The sequence below is a fragment of the Mus caroli genome, chromosome 9, assembly GCF_900094665.2.
Source record: "Mus caroli chromosome 9, CAROLI_EIJ_v1.1, whole genome shotgun sequence".
NCBI classification, from domain to species: Eukaryota; Metazoa; Chordata; class Mammalia; order Rodentia; family Muridae; genus Mus; species Mus caroli.
In genome coordinates, this window is record NC_034578.1 from 45,215,279 (window position 1) to 45,226,338 (window position 11,060).

An 11,060-nucleotide genomic window follows, 5' to 3' on the forward strand; every position below is an offset into this window, starting at 1 on the left:
CCTGTCAGTGTGTCACCAAGCACATGCTTTGCATCTGTTTTCTTATGGACATTTGCAAGTAGAAAGATCTTTGAGGAAACAATATCACTCCCCCCCAAACTTCAATGCTAGGCAAGCCAGTTTCCTGCCTCTCTCCAGCCTGGTTTCCTGTCAGTTCCGACAGCTTGCCATAGTCCTTTGGGGCTCATTTCAAACAAAACAAAATGTGTTAGGAAGACAGGATCCCTGGGAAGAAGATAAAGCTTTTATTTTTAATTTATTAATTAATTTTTAAAAGTCTCTCATACACCATATCCTGGGGCTCACTTCAAAGGAAATAGCTCTTTTCCTGCTCTGTTTCCCCAGTCATGGAGGGTATTCATAAGTGCTTGGGAATCGCAGTGTTTGCTCCAATCCCTAGCATAGGCAAAAGGTCCTGGGAGGGTCTGGCCCCTTCCCTCCCAGAGGCCCGATCACAGCAGGAGGCTTTCTGGAGTCTAGTGCAGTCCCAGGCTCTCCTGTGAACTCAGAGAAGATGACACAGAAGAGGCTATAGGTAGGTACAGTATCTTTATGGGCCAAGTAAGTCTCTAAAGCTCCCATACTCTCAATGAGCCTCACTTAGATTTTAAGGAGTCTTTTAAAATTTAAGTTCCAGTGAGAAGTCACTAAGGATGAATGATATGGAAGACGTCAAGCAACCTTTATCTGTGTAGCAATCTTCTGGTTTGTAGACGCGTCCTGGAGGGCCATGCTGAGAACCCTGAGAGCGTTTATCTCTCGGCTCAGATCACCTGCCCTGCAACCTGTGTTATTAAACATAAGCCATGGAGAATATATGCAAGAAAACATAGCCTGATTTTCCTTACCCACTGTGCAGCCACTACATAGGCTTCCTGCTCCCTTCAGCCCTGAGTCAGCTGGGTTCCAGCTGCTCTTACTGCTGGGGGTTTCCAGTTACATAGTTGGCCTGTTACCTTGGTTTCTGAGAGGTCAGACAAAACTACCAGCTTATCCAGATGGGTTCACATTACTACTTGGGACAGCTTGGGACAGCTATCCGTAGCCCTTCGGGGCTCATTTCAAATTAAACAAAATGTGTTAGGAAGACAGGATCCCTGGGAAGAAAATAAAGCTTTTATTTTTAATTAATTTAAAATTTTTTCTCATACACTACATCCTGACAGCAGTTTGCCCTCCCTCCACTTAGGTCCTCACTCACCTCTCTCTCCCCCAAGATCCACTCACTAGAGGGAGGTGGGGGGTGGGGGCACAGGCCTTTCAGGAATATCAACTGAACACGGCATAAAAAGTTGCAATAAGACGAGGCACAGATCTTCATATCAAGGCTGGATGAGGCAATTCAGTAGGAGGGAAAGGATTCCAAGAACAGGATTCCAGAGATAGCCCTCACCCTCACTCTTAAAATTCCCACAAGACCAAACTACACTATCATAAAATATATGCAGAGGACCCTGGCTCAGACTCAGACAGGCTCTGTGACTGTCGTTTCAGTCTCTATGAGTCCCTACTAAGTTCTGCTAAGTTGATTCTGTGGGGCCTTGGCCTCATGGCGTCTTTGGCTCCTTACAGTCCTTCCTTCTCTCCTGTTCTGCAGGGTTCCCTGGCTCCATCTAGTGTTTGGCTGTGGTCTCTGCATCTGCTCCCATCTGTTGCTGGATGAAGCCTCTGTGATGACAATTGGGTTAAGTCCAATTGGTAAGTCTACGAGTATAGCAGAATACGATTAGGAGTCATTTCATTTACTTTGCTCTGCCAGTCTTGTTTGATTCTTTTGTGGGTCTCTGGACTATCCCGCCTCTGGTTCCTGGCCATCCAGGCCGTGTCATGGTATGGGCCTCAAGTTGGACCAGTCATTTGTTGGCCTCCCTCACAAATTCTGTGCCACCATTACCCTAGCACATCCTGCAGTCAGGACAGAATGTAGGTCGAAGGTTTTGTGACTGGGTAATGTCATCCCTACTGCTGGGAGCCTAGTTATGGAAGATGGACAGTTTGGATTCTGTATCCCCCATTACAAGGAGACTTCACTAGGGTCACTCTTGTAGATTCCAGGAAATTCCAGTATATTCGTTTTCTATATCATTCTTCAAATGCTCCCCAATCAGGGTTGTATCTCCCAGTACCCTCTCCCTCTCTTCCCCTCCCCTCCCACCTGACCCCTCCTGTTCCCATCCCCACCAGCCCTCAGGAATCTCAAATATCTTTTAAAAAAATGAAAAAATATTCATCATCCTTCGCCATCAGGGAAATGTGAATCAAAACAACTTTGAGATTCCATTGTACACCTGACCTGTCAGAATAGCTATGATCAAAAACACAAGTGACAGATTATGCTATCGAAGATGTGAAGCAAGGGAGAACATTCCTCCACTGTTGGTGGGAATGCAAACTTGTGCAGCAGCTAAGGAAATCAATATGGGAGTTTCTTAGAAAACTGGGTATCTATCTCAAGACCGAGCTATAGCACACCTGGGTATATATACACACAGGATGCTCTATCCTACCACAAGGATACTTGCTCAACTATTTCATAGTAGCTTTATTCATAATAGCTAGAAACTAGAAACAACCTAGATGTTCCTCAACAGAAAATGGATAAAGAAAAGGTGGTACATTTGCACAATGGAATATTACTCAGCTGTTTAAAAAAATGACATTATGAAATTTGTGGGAAAATGGATGGAGCTAGAAAAAAATCATCCTGAGTGAGGTAATCCAGGCTCTGAAAGACAAACATGATATGTATTCACTATGAGTGGATATTGCCTGTTAAGTAAAGGATAGTCATGCTACAATCCACAGGCCCACAGAGGCTAAGAAACAAGGAGGGCTCAAGTGGGACGCATGGATCTCCCTGGGAAGGGGAAACAGAATAGATTTTTCAGAAAATTAAGCTGCAAAGGACATACATGTAGGGGCTCCTAGGTAAAAAGCACTTGCTATTCTAACAGAGAACCCTGGCTCAGTTTCTCACACACACATATAGCTCTTACAACTATCTGTAACTCCAGTTCCAGAGGAACCAACACTCTCCACTGTCCTCTGTGGGCAGCAGGTACACACATGGTTTGCATGTGTATATGTAGGCAAAAAACTCATATACTTAAAAAAAAACTCAAAAGGAAAAGAAAGCCCGTGTTCTTGAAGCTAACCCACTCTGAAAAGCAGTCGACAGTGAAGACTGTCCTATGGTCTGCTCTACTTTGATCTGAGAACAAGATTTAAATGAGAAAGATTTATTCTGGCTGGAAATTTGGGGGACAGGGATTGACTTGTAAATGGGAATCCTATACTTATTAAAGTCAGCAGATCGATATTATGGGGGATGCAAAGATGAGGTCTTGAATGTTCTGTTGATTTGGTACCCAGAACTCTTCTGTGGCCTGAGGATTCCGCCCTTCCACACAGTGTTCTTAGGAGTATGGATTAAAATATTTAAAAATTACATGAAAAAATAAATTTCAAACTATTTTACTTACAGGCATAGAAGCACATGCCTTTGCTATCTAAAAGGCTACAGAGTAACATTTAGTGGTTCGTCAAATTATTGTTATTTCAAAGGGTAGGGGTGAGAGTAAATGGTTCTGGTGGGGGAAGATCAAGACAGGGTCTCACTCTGCAGCCCATGTCAGTCTTGAACTCATGGAAATCCCCCTACTCAGCCTCCCGAGTGTTAGGGTTACAAGCATGTACTATCACACCCAGCTGTAATCCGATTTGTGAAACCTGGAAGAGTTGCAACATTCCACAAGTATTGCAATTTCTATCGAGCCGGGCAGGGGTTGGGGGTGTACCAGATACCTAGTGAAACCATGGAAACCACCCATTCCCTTATGTACAGGCAGCTCCCGATTCATGATTCATCCTACTAGTTTTAGATTTTTTTTTTGATGAGATGATGATGGGAAGCAATACACAGCCAGAGTAGAGCATACTTTGAATTTTGATTATTTCCTGAGTCACATGCAGTACAATACTCTCTTGTGAGACTGCACGCTCACAGTCATTACCGAAACCACAAGGGAAACTGGACCAGTAAGATAGCTCTGTGGGTAAAAGCATTTGCTGAACATCCCTGGTGGTCTGAGTTTGATCTGTGAAGCCTACAGCACAAGGCGGTAAGCAGGCTCCGGAAAATTGTTTCTGACCACCATACACATGCCCTGGCACAGATGCACCTGCACACATACACAGAGTAATAATAATAAATAAATTTGATTTTTTTTTAAATAAAAGAGACCCAGTACTTGGAAAGCACAGGAAGGTTGAACTCTGTTCAAGGCCAGCTTCCTCTATAATGTAAGTTTCACGCCAGCCAGGGATACCCATGGAGAGCTCATCTCAAAAACAACCAAACAACCAAACAAGAAAGGGGGGAGGGGATGGGGAAGTGCATAGGAGTTAAAAGCGTGTACCACTCTTACAGGGGACCAGAGTTTGAAGCCCAGCACCTACCAATGCCAGGCCTGTAACTCCAGATCCAGGAGAATTTCATGTCTCTGGAATTTCCTATCCACAGACACACATACATCACTCATAAGCATACACAGACAGAAACATGAGACCCTTTTTCCGGAGGAAACGACAACGGAGAAACAGCCGATGCTCTGCAGTGCACTGTGCTGCTAAGGCTTATCACTTGGTAAGTTAGCTGTAATCAATATATATATATATATATACATATATATATATACATATATATGTATATATATACATACATATATATATACATACATATATATGTGTATATATATATACATACATACATATATACATATGTATATATATATATATATATGTGACTCCTGACATTATCAGTTTACAGTGGGCTTATTGAGACTTAGACCCACCATAAGTTAGAGAACATCTACTATCTGTTTTCAAGTGCATGTATTCATACCCATATTAAAGTTTATTTTATAAACAAGACACAGTAAGATACTAACCAAAACAACTAATGGTAAATTAGTGTGATCCAAGTTACGTCAGTGTGACGTCTTCCTCTTACTACCCTAGCGTGTCTTACTGTATCATCCTTGTAATGATGTGGATGGTACAATTTCACAGCCGGCTGTAGGACATGAAGCAGGTCCATGGATTTGGTGGGGGCATTCTATGGTAAAACAAGTATTTCAACTCAGGTATGTCTCACCAAAGCTGGTGACCAGTGTGGACTCTGTCTTTATCTGTGTCAGAGGCATGCACCTCAGTCTGGAGTTGCCTAGGATAAGAGCAAAGGAGAGTGACCCTATCCTAGGAGCCAGCGTAGGTCTGTCTAGCTTCAAATGCTGCCTCGGAGAACACTCATGCTGGTGCCACCTTCACCAAGCCTAGCTTGGTCTTTGCAGGCTTTGTTCTTTAGACCTGCTCTGTCAAGCGTGCTCATCTCCTCCCTTCTCCTGTTCCCTGGAGCACATCCTTCAAGACTTAACAGAAATTGCCTAGAGCACACATGCATGAGCTATTCCTTTAAGTCCTGGGCTCTCCAGAAGCAGCTAGAAAGAAGAGACAGGTGCACTGCCAACAACAGGCCATGAAATTGGACTATGAACAGCAAAGACCTTTAAAATCTTGTTAAAGCTGCCTTGTGGGGGACACGTTAAGCCCCAAGAAGAGGAAATGCAAGTTTCTTATTGACTATAAAACAAAACCATTGAGTTTACTTGGACAATGCTTTCTAGGGGGTTGGCCCAGTAAATATGTTGATAGTATTTACTTAGGAGTCTTTCTCATCTCTAATCTTAAATTGTTAAATCAAGAATGAGAGATTTTACATCTTAAAAATCTCTTTCTCCAAACACTTTTATACATTTGAAAGTTGTAACTCCAGCCAGTGTGTAAATTTGTGAGTCTTAGAAACTCATTTCTCAAGAACTCATGTGTCCAGCCAGTAAAACAGTGCAGATTACTAGCTGTAGTGTTTTGAACACAAATGGCTCTGTAGACATGGAGTAGCTATGGCCTTTTAGGAGAAAGTGAGTTATCAGGAATGAATGGGCTTTGAGCTCTCTCTCTCTCTCTTTCTCAATCTCTCTCTCTCTCTCTCTCTCTCCCCCCCCCGGCCCCCCCACCTGTGGCTCAGGGTGTAAAGCTCTCAGGGACTGCCCCTGCACATAAGTGCCACCATGCTTCCCTCCATGATAATAATGAACTAAAGCTCTGAAACTGTAAGCAAGTCCCTGATTAAGTTCTTTCTTCTGCAAGACTCATGGTGTCTCTTTGAAGCAATAGAACAGTGACTGAGGCACTAGGAGACGTCCAATCAGGAGGGCCACAGCAACACATGCTCCTCCTCCCTGTCATTTTTCTTTGCTCAAGACGTTCAAGAACATTAAAAATTCAGAGCCAAAAATGCTGGGTCAAGCCTATAATGCCAGCACTCTGAGGCTGAGGCCAGGGGAAATCCTCACGTGTTAGAGTCAAGCTAACTTACATAACAAGTTCCAGGACATCCTGGACTACAAGAGTAAAATTCTGTCCTAAAAAAAAAAAAAAAAAAATCAAATTTTACATAACCATCTTGATTTCAGGTTTCCAAATTCCGATTTCAGGGATACGTTAAATAGACACTCTTTACTGAGCAGACACAGGCATTCTGGAACACAAAGGTGTGACTGCACTGTCCCACGTACAGTAGAAAACGTGGAGCAGTTCCTCCCTGTATTCACTCCCATCCTTCTGTGCGGCCAGCGAGTCAATTCTGCCATCTGCTTCCTCTCCTCAGGGCAAAGCTAACTTCCAAAATGCCTCCCTCTCAAAACTACAGCCACCTAAATAAGACCACACGTGCTGGAGTAGATGGGGGAAATGTCACAAGGCCCTGCCTGCAGAAGAGGGGCTGCAGGTGATTCATTGATATCTGCATCAGAAGGAATTGGTCTTCTCTAGGGAAGAGGTCTGGATAGGTTATTCAGTTGCAAGTGGTCAATATGTACACATTGGAGCAACACTAAATAGACTCGGCAAGCTGTAGAGTAGGGGGGGAGTTAGTGTGTGTGTGTGTGTGTGTGTGTGTGTGTGTGTGTGTGTGTGTGTGAGAGAGAGAGAGAGAGAGAGAGTGTATGTGTGACTGTGTGAATACATGTGAGAGATAGTGTGTGTGTGTGCGTGTGTGTAGATATGTGTGTGAGAGTATGTGTCTTGTGTGAGTGTGTAGGTATGTGGGAGTGTATATGAGTGTGTGTATATGTGTATCTGTGAATGTGTACATGTGTGAGTGTGTATGTCTGTGTGTGAGTGTGTGTGTATCTGTGACTGTGTATGTGTGTGAATATATGTATGTCTGTGTGTGTCTGTGTGAGAGTGTATGTGTGACTGTGTGAGTACATGTGAGAGATGTGTGTGTGTGTCTGTGTAGATATGTGTGTGAGAGTGTGTGTCTTGTGTGAGTGTGTAGGTATGTATGAGTGTATATGAGTGTGTGTATATGTGTATCTGTGAATGTGTACATGTGTGAGTGTGTGTGTATCTGTGAATGTGTACGTGTGTGAATATATGTCTGTGTGTGTGTGTGTGTGTGTGTGTGTGGTGTGTGTGAAAAACAATAATCAAACAAGAGGTCGCGAGTAGGAGAGGGAACCAGGAGACATGGGAGGAGTTGGAAGGGAAAAACAGAAGAGATGGAAATGTATACAGTTCTCCAAAAAATCCTTGTAAAAATTGAATAGGTTCTGGGAGATGGCTCCGTGTCTAAGAGCACTGGCTGCTCTTCCAGAGGACACAGGTTTGATTCCAGCACCCACAGGGCAGCTCACAGTCACCTTTACCTCCATTCTCAGAGGTTCCCACACCCTCTTCCAGCTTCAAGGGGGGGGGGCTGCATGCACGTGGTACACTGACATGCATGCAGGCAAAACACCCACGCATGAGACCCTATGTCAACCATGAAAGAAAAGAGAGGGGTGGTAGGGGAGAAAGGATCCAAACACAGACAGCCCCAACCAGTCAGCAAGACATCATGTCTCTAGCTGCATATGTAGCAGAAGATGGCCTAGTCGGCCATCAGTGGAAAGAGAGGCCCATTGGTCTTGCAAACTTTATATGCCTCAGTACAGGAGAACGCCAGGGCCAAGAAGTGGGAGTGGGTGGGTGGGGGAGTGAGGGGGGGTATGGGGGACTTTTGGGATAGCATTGGAAATGTAAATGAAGAAAATACCTAATTTTTAAAAAAAGCCAAAATGGAACAGAGTGTGGGTTTGCTTCTGACAGCCAACGTCCTTCAGCCAGCAGCCTGAAGGTAGCTCAGAAACATGAAGGACCACTGAACTGAGACTCTGACGCTTAGCCTGGACACTCTACCCCAGCCTTGTCCCCAGGGAAGGATTCCGTGTCACAAGGCGGCCAACATTTTTCACCACAGCTGCGAATGCACACAGCCATCCCGTGTGGATTAACTGCTGGACACTGAGCGATCCAGACTCTCTCTCTTCGTCTTTGTGTCAACTGAAGCTTCCAGGTGGGGGAGACAAAAGTCACATCTCCATATAAAGGCTCCTCCAGACCGATTGACTGATTAGAACTCCCACTTTTGTTACAAGCTGGAATGTTGCAAATCCAGAGCCAAAATTATCTGAGACCAGCTTGTCCCTTTGCCCACCCATCTCTGACTTAAAGATCTAATTATCAGGTCACATTTTTCTGGAATGTATTAACTTAGCAGATCACTGGCTTCTATCATCTAAAACTGAGAATGTCTTATCAGGTGGCATCTGAAAATGCAAAAGGAGTGTTTTGAGGTCTGCAGATACCCTCCTACCCAGCATGCCTATGGAGTGCCTGAAAGCACTCTGATTGGTGGCTTGTTCTTGTTCTGTAACTATTAAAGGCTTTATTATACAAACCTTCCCCACATTGGAACACATTATTCAGGACAACCTGACTCTGCCTCCCTGGGTCACCACCATTCCGAATTGGCTCCAGCATACACGCTCTCAGGTTCCCTTTGAAGTGAGAGATGGTTTCACTGAACAGCTAGCGGCACTCAGGTAAGCATCCAGGTTACTATTATTGGTTTATTAGAAACGATGCAAAGGTGAACAGGCAAATGCAGTCACACAGTGGGGGAGGGATTAGGCGGAGGGTCACCCACACCTCCCCAGACTCTTCTAGAAATGTTATCTTTCCAGAACACAGGGGCCTTAGCCAACCCATTCGCTCCTGCATTTCACTGTTGGAGGAATGTGACAGAACGCTGTTATCTTTTCAACATGTTTTTTGGCAGTGTTGAGGCCCCATACTAGGTCATTCTCTTGGTGTGAGCTTAAATATGACCAAATAGTTTCATATGAATGACAGATGACACTCGTGTCTTACCCTTAGGAATGCTGTGTCTGGAGTCAGGAACAAAGACCAAATGTGTTTTGTATATGGAGCAGGTGGCTGACAAAGCTGGCATCAGGTTCATTGAAAACACTTGAAACGTGATTCTCTTTAAGACTGGTTGGGAAAAAGAAAGATATGGGACTGGAAGACAGGGGGTGTATGGGAAGGAGAGGGGGAACAGAGCATGATAAACTTATTAACCAGCAAAATTTAAATAAGTAGACAAGATGGTTTTTCTGAAAAATAATAGACAGTGCCGCAATTCACTTAAGGAGAAATAAACAAACAGCCTTAAACAGAGCAGTTGACATGAAAGAAATAGGAATGGTTAAAAGAAAAAAAAAACCAAAAGAATGAAAAGAGAAAAGAAAACATAAAGGTCCTTCAAGTGAGTGGGAACTTTAGGTAGCTTTGTCAGTGGTCAGGGAACAGAAACACAGCTGCACACTACCCCACACTGAGGCACTCCCCTAGATTTTTCAGGGCCCCCAACTCAGGCCAAACTACAATGCACAGCTTGGACACTGGAAAGGATCTCAGGACAAAAGGGATGGAGTGATGCAGAATTGGAAATGTTATTGAAGAGATTTTAATATAGGCTTCAGCGCTGGGAGAAAGACCCTTCTAAGTGGCAGTATGTGTTTCCCAGAGGAGAGTAGGGGAAAATAACAATGGACTCAAGTGTGGGCACAGACTCTTCTTCTGAGAGGGTATTAGCCATAGAAACCATTTTGGTGACTCTCAAGTTTCATCTCAAGAGGGTTCTAGGAAGCCCTCTCTCCACCCTTCTCTATAAGAAAGATACATAAGGTGGCTCTTGAGATGTCTTGGATAGAATTAGTCTGACAAGGCAGAACCAGGAACCACTAAGTTTGCACAAGGAGTTTAGCAGAAGCCCTTTCCCTGCAGACAGGACTTCTGGGGAGAGTCCTAGAAAACTGCAGTTTTATGGCTGCCACCGAGAAAAAGGTCTCAAGCAGTTCGTGGTGGCTCTGAGGTTTTCCTTGCTTACTAGAGGTTTCAACCAGGTTAACAGTTTCACTTCAGTGCGACAAGGAGCATTCATGTAAAACAGTGGTGGCTGTCCCTTTGAAATGTGTTTCCAGCCGGGCATGATGGTGCACACCTTTAATCCCAGCATTCGGGAGGCAGAGGCAATCAGATTTCTGAGTTCGAGGCCAGCCTGGTCTACAGAGTGAGTTCCAGGACAGCCAGGGCAATACAGAGAAACCCTGTCTCAAAAAAAAAAAAAAGTAAAGAAAAGAAGAGAAGAGAAGAGAAGAGAAGAGAAAAGAAAAGAAAAGAAAAGAAAAGAAAAGAAAAGAAAAGAAAAGAAAAGATGTGTTTCCATCACTGTGACAAGATGGCTGGCAGACATTCCTTAAGGGAGACGGGGTTTGTGTCTGCTGGTAGCTCAGAGATCTGGTTCCATAGTGGCAGAGAGAGCGTGGCAGAGGACAGTTCACATTATGGCAGCCAGGAAGCACGGGGGTAGGGGGAGAGCCATCACCTAAGTTTCTTCCTCAATGGCTACTTTTGAAAAGCGTTGGTCAGAGCCGGCCGGTAGTGGCTCACGCCTTTCTTTAATCCCAGCACTTGGGAGGCAGAGGCAGGCAGATTTCTGAGTTCAAGGCCAGCCTGGTCTACAAAGTGAGTTCTAGGACAGCCAGGACAAGAAGAAGAAGAAGAAGAAGAAGAAGAAGAAGAAGAAGAAGAAGAAGAAGAAGAAGAGGAGG

General features: G+C 44.3%; 1 protein-coding gene across 1 annotated transcript in view; it reads left to right on the forward strand.

Annotated features, from left to right (window-relative positions):
- The first annotated feature begins 1,611 nt into the window (after positions 1 to 1,611).
- The window catches only part of LOC110302096 (NXPE family member 4), a 42,875-nt gene continuing 33,426 nt past the window's right edge, over positions 1,612 to 11,060 (forward strand). Inside the window, exon 1 of the mRNA XM_029481189.1 lies at positions 1,612 to 1,698. The gene's annotated coding sequence lies outside the window, so the exon portion shown is untranslated. The remainder of the gene's footprint in view (positions 1,699 to 11,060) is intronic.